The 10201-nt window shown below is 38.9% G+C and overlaps 2 pseudogenes; both read right to left on the reverse strand.

Moving 5' to 3' along the window:
• Positions 1-6241: 6241 nt before the first annotated feature.
• LOC141571767 (histone H3.3A-like) lies at positions 6242-6703 on the reverse strand (annotated as a pseudogene).
• Positions 6704-7919: 1216 nt separating this feature from the next.
• On the reverse strand, positions 7920-9091 carry LOC148758843 (di-N-acetylchitobiase pseudogene; annotated as a pseudogene).
• Between the last annotated feature and the right edge of the window lie 1110 nt (positions 9092-10201).

Below are 10201 nucleotides of genomic sequence, written 5' to 3' on the forward strand. Positions count from 1 at the left end.
TGTTATTTATAAATGTGCTACTTTGTTCCAAAATTGGAGATTTTCCAGAAATCTTTCTGATATTGATTTCTCATTTAATTTTAGTATGATCAGAAAACATATGTTCCATGATCTGGATCATTTTAAATTTATTGAACATAGTTTTATGGTCCAGAATATGTTCTATCTTGATAAATGTTCCATATCCATCTGGAAAGAATATTTATTCTGCTATTGTGGGTGCAGTGTTCTATAAATGTCAGTTAGGTTAAGTTAGTTGATAGTATTCTTCAAATTTACGACCTTTTCTAATTTTGTGTCTATTTATTCTATTAATTACTGAAAGAGAGGTATTGAGATCTCTGACTATAATTGTGGACTTCTCTAGTTCTCTTTGTAATTCTATCCACTTTTCTTCATGTATTTTGAAACTCTATAGTAGGTGTATAAATGTTTAGGATTGTTATATCCTTCTGATAAATTGACCCCTTTTCACTGTGAAATGACCTCTGTATCTCTGCGATTATTCTTTGCCCTGAAATTTTCTTTGTCTGATATCAAGGTAGCCACTCCAGAATTCTTTTGATTTGTGTTGACATATCACTTCCCACCTTTTTATTTTTAACTAACATATCTGTATTTAAAGTATGTTTATTATAGGCAGTACATAGTAGGGTCTTGCTGTTTTATCCTATCTAACAACCTTTTAATTGGGGTATTTAGATCATTTACATTTAGTGGTCATCTTATTATTTGTTTTCTCTGTGTCCCATCTGTTCTTCTTTTTTTTTTTTTCTTTTTAAGGGGAACAGGACTTTATTGAGGAACAGTGTGTACTTCAGGACTTTTTTCCAAGTCAAGTTGTTGTCCTTTCAATTTTAGTTGTGGAGGGTTCTGTTCAGCTTCAAATTGTTGTCCTTTCAGTCTTAGTTGTGGAGGGCGCAGCTCAGCTCCAGGTCCAGTTGCCGTTTTCTAGTTGCAGGGGGCACAGCCCACCATCCCTTGCGGGAGTCGAACCGGCAACCTTGTGGTTGAGAGGACATGTTCCAACCAACTGAGCCATCTGGGAGCTCAGCGGCAGCTCAGCTCAAGGTGCTGGGTTCAATGTTAGTTGCAGCGGGCGCTGCCCACCATCCCTTGCGGGAGTGGAGGAATTGAACTGGCAACCTTGTGGTTGAGAGCCCGCGCTCCAACCAACAACTGAGCCATCCGGGAGGCAGCTCAGCTCAAGGTGCCGTGTTCAATCTTAATTGCAGGGGGCAGAGCCCACCATTCCTTGCGGGACTCCAGGAATTGAACTGGCAACCTTGTGGTTGAGAGCCCACTGGCCTATGTGGGAATTGAACCGGCAGCCTTCGGAGTTAGGAGCACGGAGCTCTAACCGCCTGAGCGACCGGGCCGGCCCCCCTTCTGTTCTTTAGGGGCTTTTTCCCTCTCTTTTTCTACCTGCTTTTGGATTAATTTAATATTTCTTAGAATTTAATTTTATCTCCTTTGCTACCTTATTATATATAATCCTTTATTGCGTTATTTTGGTGATTTTTTAGAGTTTATAGTGTATACATCTTTAACTTATCACAGTCTACTTTCAGGTGATATTATGCCACTTCATATATAGTACAAGAACCTTATGATAGTAAACTTCCAACTTTCCTCTCCTATTTGTGCAATTGTTATCTATCATATGTTTTGCTTTTATGTTATAAATCTCAACCTACATTGTTATTTTTGCTTGAATTATCTCTTACAGAGCCTTAAATGACAAGAAAAATATCATATATTTGTCCATGTTTTTACCATTTCTAGGCTGTTCATTCCTTTGTGTAGTTCCAGATTTCTATCTGATTCCATTTTTCTTCTGCCTGAGCATTTCCTGTAACATTTCTTGTAATACAGGTCTACTGATGGTGAATTCTTTCAGCTTTTGTATGTGAGAAAATATTATTTCACTTCCTTTTCTATAGTTCACATAAATTTTTATTAAATAAGCTTCACATGGCTAATTTTCCTGATGTAAAACTAAAATAAATATGAATAGAATATTTAGTATTCTTTTTCTTCCTCTGCTAATGATCTCCCCCCCCCCCCCATTTTTAGAGACTTTTTTTTTTAGATCAGTTTTAGGTTGACATAAAAATTGAGTGGAAAGTACAAGGAAGACATAAACCTCCTGCCCCTACACATCCACAGCCTCCCCCATCATCACTAAACATTTATAACAATCCTAAACACCTACTATAGAGTTTCAAAATACATGAAGCAAAAATGTATAGAATTACAAAAGGGAAATAGAGACATCCACAATTATACTCAGAGATTTCACACCAGAGTGCTACATTTGTCACAAATGATGAATGTACATTGATACATCATTATCGCCCCAAACCTATAATTTAAATTAGAATTCACTCCTGGTGTTGTACATTCTATGGGTTTGGACAAATATATAATGACATGTGTCCACCATTTACAGAATAGTTTCACTGCCCTAATATTTTTCTGTGTTCTGCCTGTTCTCCCTTTCCCCTAACTTCTGGCAACCACTGCTCTTTTTACTGTCTCCATAGTTTTACCTTTTCCAGAATGCCATATTGGTGGTATTGTAGAATATATTTTTCTCTTGTATGATTATTTTATATTAATATCAGGTGTACAGCATAGTAGTTAGACATTTATATAATTTAAGGGTTGGCCGGATGGCTCAGTTGGTTAGAACACGAGCTCTGAACGACAGGGTTGCCAGTTCGATTCCCATATGGGTCAGTAAGCTACACCGTCCACAACTAGATTGAAGGACAACTACTTGGAGCTGATGGGCCCTGGAGAATCACACTGTCCCTCAATATTCCCCAATAAAAAAAGTTAAAAAAAAAGTGATCCCCTTGACTGGTCTAATACTCACCTGGCACTATACATAGTTATTACCATGTTATTGACTATATTCCTTATGCTTTACTTTACATCCCCATGATTATTTTGTAACTACCAGTTTGTACTTCTTAATCCCTTCACCTTTTTCACCCTACTCCCCAACTCCCCTCCCATCTATGATCCCAATAAATCTAGTATTCATCAGATACATACATAGTAATTACAGTATTATTGACTATATTCCTTATGCTATATCCTACCTCCCCATGACTACTTTATAAGAACCAATTTGTACTTCTTAAATTTCTTCCCCTTTTTAACCTATGCCCTCAACCCACCTCCCATCTGGCAACCATCAACATATTCTCTATATCTATGAGTTTCTGTTTTGTTTGTTTATTTTGTTCTTTAGATTCCACATATAAGTGAAATCATATTTCATCTGTCTTTCTAATTTGACATTCTCCAATCAGCACTATACCCTCCAGGTCCATCCCTGCTGCCACAGATAGAAAGAACCCATTCCCTTCCATGGTTGAGCAATATTCCTTTGTATATATGTACCACCTCCTCTATATCCATTCATCCATCGACAGACACCCAGGCTGCCTCCACATCTTGGCCATTGTAAACAATGCTGCAATGAACATATGGATGCACATGTCCCCTCAAAGTAGCATTTTGGGTTTCTTTAGATAAATACCCAGAAGTGGGATTGCTGTGTCCTTCTTTGTCTCTTTTTATAGTCTTTGTTTTGATACTTATATCATTTGTTGGTATAAGTATAGCTACTCCAGATTATATCGTTTGTTTGTTTCTATTTTCGTGAAATATATTTTTTCTGTTTCTTTAGTTTCAGTCTGTGTGTGTCCTTTGATCTGAAGTGAGTGTCTTGTAGGCAGCATATGTAAGGGTTTTGTTTTCTTATCCATTCAGCCCTCCTATGTCTTTTGAGTGGATCATTTAATCCATTTACATTGAAAGTAATTGTTGATGGATATGTAGTTATTGCCATTTGATTATATATATGAATACTGTATATTAATATATTTATATTCATATATATATATATATATATATATATATATATATATATATAGTCTTAAAGTAGTCCCTCTAACATTCTTTGTAATACTGGTTTGGTGCTGATGAACTCCTTTAATTTTTCTTGTCTTGGAAACTCTTTGTCCTTCTTTGTCCTATTTCAAGTATAGTCTTGCTGGGTGGAGTACTCTTGGTACTCCAAGTCCTTACTATTTATCACTTTGAACATTTCATACCAATCCCTTCTGGCCTGCAAAATTTCTGTTCAGAAATCAGCTGACAATCTTATGGGAGTAACTCTATAAGTAACTCATTGCCTTTCTCTTGCTGCTTTAAGATTCTTTCATTTTAATTATAATGTGACTTGGAGTGGGCCTATTTGAGTTCATCTTTTCTGGGACTCTCTGCACTTCCTGGGCTTTTATGTCTATTTCCTTCACCAAATTAGGAAAGTTTCAGTCATTATTTCTTCAGATGGGTTCCCAGTCCCTTGCTTTTTTTCTTCTCCTTCTGGTACCCCCATGACACAAATGTTGTTACACTTGATGTTGTCTTATCGTTCTACTTTCTATCTCTGAAGTGACTGCTCTAGGTACTTCATAGAAGTGGAATCAAACAGCATTTGTCTTTTTTGACAGTTTTTTCTCTTAGCATAATATTCTCAAGGTTCATCCATGTTGTAGCATGGTTGAAAATTTCCTTCCTTTTTAAGGCTGTGTAATATTGCTGTGGTATGTATATACCACATTTTGTCCATTCATCTGTTGATGGACACTTGGGTTCCTTCCACATTTTGGCTATGAACATTGTTGTACAAATATCTCTTGGACACCCTGCTTTCAATTCTTTTGGGTATATACCCAGAAGTGGAGTTGCTGTATCATTTGATAATTCTATTTTAATTCTAAGGTTTTTTTAATTCTAAGTTTTTGAGGAACTACCATTCTGTTTTTTTCACCACAGCAGTACTATTTTACATCTCCAAAAGTTCCAATTTCTCCATATCCGCCCCAGTATATATTTTCTTTTTTTGATAGTAGCCTTCCTAATGGGTGTGAGGTGATACCTCATTGTGTTTTCTATTTTAATTTCAATAATGCTTAGTGATGTGGAGCATCTTTTCATGTCCTCATTGGTCATTTGTATATCTTCTTTAGTAAAATGTCTATTTGAGTTCTTTGCTTATACATCAGGTTGTTTTTGTTGAGTTATAGAAGTTCTTTATATATTCTGAATACTAAAACTTATCATATACATGATTTGGAAACATTTTCTCCTGTTCTATGGGTTGCCTTTTCACTCTATTGATTATGTCCTTTGATGCACAGAAGTTTTTTATTTCTATGTGCTCTAATTTACATACTTTTTCTTTTAGTATTTGTTGTTGTTCTGTGCTTTTGATTTCATATGCAAGAATACCATTGCCAAATCCAGTGTCATGAAGCTTTTCCTCTATGATTTCTTCTAAGAGTTTTATAGCTTCAACTCTTACTTCAGGTCTTTGACCCACATTGAGTTAATTTTTCACCGTGTAAAGTAAGGATCAAACTTCATTCTTTTGCATGTGGATAACCAGTTATCCCAGCACAATTTTTTGAAAAGAGTGTCTGTCCTCTACCCCATTGAATGGTCTTGTCACCCTTGTTGAAAATCATTTCACCATATGTATTAGTCTGCTCAAGCTACCATAACAAACAGCACAGACTGGGTGGTTTAAATAGCAGACAGTTATTTCCTCACAGCTCTGAAGGCTAGAAATTCAGGATCAAGGTGCCAGCAAATTCATTTTCTGGTGAGAGCGCTCTTCCTGGCTTACAGACGGCCTCCTTCTCTCTCTGCCCTCACATGGCCTTTCTTCTGTGCATAGGTGGAGAGAGAAAGAGCTCTCAGGTGTCTCCTCCTCTTCTTTAAAAAAAAAAAATAGTTTAGTGTATTTTAATAGCACACTTATAGGAGCAGCACAGAAACAGACAACATTAAAAACATGTACTTGCATGTAGGACAACTCAGAAAAGTATAGTAAATGGATGGAATCTACTGTATGATAAAAATGCTACAAACACCATTTAGTTGGCAGCAATAAGAAATTTACTTGTTTTAAAAAATCCAAATGCTGGCATTGTGCAGAAAAAATTAACAGGTTTTTCTATAATTGTTACAAAGTTGCTCTGCTGAAACTTGCTCACTGAAAGATTTTGACTTGCATTAATACTTTTTTATGTCCCTGCATTTATATTAAAAATTCACACACACATAAAAACGGAAAAACTGCCAATACCTGATTTCTACCCCCATTTTTCCACATGTGATCATAACCCGATGCAGAAAAAATATCTTAAGTTCAGAACTACCAATGACAGAAAGAAAAGATTTTTTTTTCCTTTTTAAGAATGATTTTTCCCATCATAGTGGATTCTGAAGCTCGTTCTCCACGTACGCAGTGTGCTAGCTGGATGTCCTTTGGCGTAATTGTTACACGTTTGGCATGGACAGCACACAGGTGTCTTCAAAGAGACCAATCAGATAGGCCTCACTTGCCTCCTGCACTCTGCAAGGAAAGATCTGTTGTGAAGTCCTGAGCAATTTCTCGCACCAGCCGCTGGCAGGGAAGTTTGTGAATCAGAAATTCAGTGAACCTCTGATAACATCCAATTTCACGGAATGCTATGGTACCCGGCCTGTAATGATGAGGTTTCTTCCCTCCACCAGTAGAGGGCACACTCTTGAGAGCAGCTTTTATGGCCAGTCGCTTCCTCCATGCTTTCCCATGCGTCGTCGATTTGTAGGCAGTCTGCTTTGTATGAGCCATGGTATAGAGATCTTACTCCTACTGAGGCTGGAGCTCGGTGAGGTGGCGCTGGCATTAGAGAATGATGGCCTCTTCCTCTGATAAGGACACCAATTCTGTGGGATTAGAATCCCACCCTTATGACCTCATGTAAGTTTTATGACCTCCCTAAAGGCCCGATCTCCAAATACAGTCCCATTGGGGTTTAAAGCATCAACATAAGAATTTGGGGGACACAATTTTGTCCAGAACACTGTGTATGCAAGAGTTTATTTCTGGGCTTTCTATTCCAGTCCACTGGTCTATAGCTCTGCCTTTATGCCAGACACTCACACAGTTTGATTCCTATAATTTTCTTATACATTTTGAAACGAAGGATTCTGAGACCTTCAACTTTGTTCGTCTTTTCTGAAATTGTTTTGGCTATTCGGGGTCTCCCAAGATCCTATATGCTGTTGGGATTTTGATAGGGATTACATTGAATTTATAGGTCACATAATGTAATATTGTCATCTTAACCATCTGTCTTCCAATCCATGTCTTTCCATTTATTTGTGTCTTTTTAAATTACTTTCAGCAGTCTTTTCTGGTTTTCAGTGTACAAGTCTTTCACCCCCACAATGGGGGTGGGGCTAATCTAATCTAATCACATGGGTCCTTCAAGTGGAAGATGACTGGAGAAGTGAGTCACAGGGAGCTTTGAATTTCATCTGCAGTAATTTCTACATTTACTAAGGTGCCATCATCCCTGTCTATTTTTATCGTTTAATTTAGTGGTGAAGTGCATTAAATGAATTAAAGATTAAATGTCCTTGTACTCTTGGGATACCTAACTTGGTCAAGGTATTTAATTGCTTTATAGTATATTTATATAGTATATAAACAAAGAATCTCTTTTTGAGTATATTAATAACTAAAATATATAGCAACATGACAAAAAAGTACATATTTTTTGTCTCTTCGAGAAACTAGATCTGTTTATACAGATAATATTCTAAATCTTAATAGTTTGACAGAAGATGTTCATGTTTGTACAGGTTGGTTTTAAGACTTTCCACATTTCTTGAGTTTGCTGTTTGGCTACAGCAGCTCCAGAGTTTGCCTGCCACATGCCAGTGCCATGTAAGCCACATGCCAGTGCCGTGTAAGCCACATGCCAGTGCCGTGTAAGCCACATGCCAGTGCCGTGTAAGCCACATGCCAAGGCCATGTAAGCCACATGCCAATGCCGTGTAAGCTACATGCCAGTGCCGTGTAAGCCACATGCCAGTGCCGTGTAAGCCACATGCCAAGGCCATGTAAGCCACATGCCAATGCCGTGTAAGCCACATGTCTGTATATATGCTGCCTTTAAAGACATGCTCACGGGTTATCACACCACACGTGATGGGTACGGCCAGCAGCCTCTTTATAGTTATAATAAGGAGGCTTTTGATCTTTATCCCACCGGATTCCAGAAATAGAACTGTTTACTTGCTTCCTAATCATTTCATAGGGCACCTGACATCCTGCTGCATCACTACAAGGACCCCCGGGGAGGGACTTTTGCAATGGTACAAACGTGATCTTCCAATACAGCTGGGCAGGTACAATCACAAACACACAGGGAACACCCATTACATGTGCCTTAGGGTTAATGCCCACCTTGGTGTAGTGTCATATGCAGTTAATGTCTGATCATAGGGAGCCTTGGCTGCTGCAATACATTCTGATAGACCTGCCTTTGTTCATCACAAGACGTAACAAAGAGAAAGTCACAGCATCTGCAATTCCAGTATAATTATAGCACCTGTGTCTATGCACTTTGGAGACCAAGTTACATCACACGTTACCTGGGATCCCTCAATTTCACAATGGAAAGGATCTGTAGGTTCTTTGACTAAAGCACTTAATGCATCATATTCAGATGATGAACAATTAACTTCTTGCTCTGTGTCTATATTAATTCCATTCATTTATCGTGTTTTGAACAGTTAACTTGTTGAGTTATCCAGGATGTTCTGAGAGTAGGATTGACGATCTTCTTTACCCACACGTCTCCTTTTAGCACTGCGCTGGCCCTTCTTGAATAAACATAGCACATAAATTCTGAGTCATGTTTTCCAAAGACTGTCACAGTTGTAATCTCCAGTTTTGTCACATATACGAACACAAAGACCTGGAAGACGGGGTGGTGGTGGATGGGTTGGCAGAGCGCTGGATCCCGGCACGGGCAGTTGGCCCCTCCCGGAGCGGCGGCATCAGCAGCAGTGACAGTAGCTGCAGCGGAGCCATCCCAGGGGCGCTGCCCGCGGGCGGGCGAGGAGGCGCCAGAGACTGAGCGCGGGCCTGACTGTGCTGGGGCTTCACCCGGTTATCGGTACTACTGTATTTTATATATAGTTTATATACACACACACATAATGGCATTGTTCTCAGGATCTAATTTCTGAAAGTTGGTTTTCCTGGAATGCTTTCTTCTTATTTGTTCCCTAACTGGCTTTATGATCAGCGTTACCCCTGCCGAATAAAAGGAGTTGTTTGGCTTTCCCTGTATGTCTCCGTTCTTTTGACTATTTTATATAAGATCATGAACCGTCCTCAAAAGTTTTGTGGAACTTACCTGTAAGAGATCCCGGATATTCTGAAGGGAAACAGAATTTTTACAACTGCTTTGACTTATTTCCTTGCAGTAAGACTTTTCCATTGACATAAAGTTCTTCATAGTTTTAAGATTGTGTAAATCTCTCCTATGCCTGCAGTGACATATTTATCTGAGACGACTCTCTTTTGTTCTTAATTAATTTCACTTATTTTATTTCCCTTTTCAAAAAAAAAAGCTGCCATCAGCAGGCTGGGCACTCAGCAGTGGCAGTTGCCAGGTAGGTCAGCCTGGGTGAGTGAAAAGCCACACTGCTGTGCCCATACAAGCTCCATCCCAGTTGTCGTTTTGTTTGTCCCCATGAGAAAGCCCTGGGGTTCTGGGAGAGGCTAAGTGACACCATCTAACAAGGCACCGCCCCCACCGGGTTCCAGCAGCCCCCACCACAGGGATGACCTCTGCTGGCATCCACACGCACACCAGTACCTTCACCACTCTGCCCACGACAAGAGGTCTATGAACACATCTCTTCTCCACCTCTCAATTTTCCAGCTTTGTTTTCTTTTAGTTCTGACTGTGCAGCCAACCCACCAGCCACTTGCCATGAGGCATTCATGCACCACTTAGGGCATCTTTCACATTCTCCCCTCCCAGGGGCCTGTTTGGGTTTTCATTCCTAGCTCCTGCTTGACGACCATTCCCAAAACGATTCTGGTTCGGCTCCCAGGCTTACTGCTATTGCTTTAGAGTCTCTTTTTCATAACTGAATCACAGGAATATATTTCCTTGGATTTCTTTTTAATTGCAGTGATTATTTCAATATTGCATTTCCAAGAGCTTTCGATAAAAAGAATTCTATGTTAGCTTAAATAGAATTGTTTAAAAAATCCAGAAAAGTATACTTTCATGAAAGACAACAACACCTCTCAAAAAATAAT

This window comes from Rhinolophus sinicus, chromosome 2 (genome assembly GCF_057876585.1).
Source record: "Rhinolophus sinicus isolate RSI-liver-muscle chromosome 2, RSI-T2T, whole genome shotgun sequence".
NCBI lineage: Eukaryota > Metazoa > Chordata > Mammalia > Chiroptera > Rhinolophidae > Rhinolophus > Rhinolophus sinicus.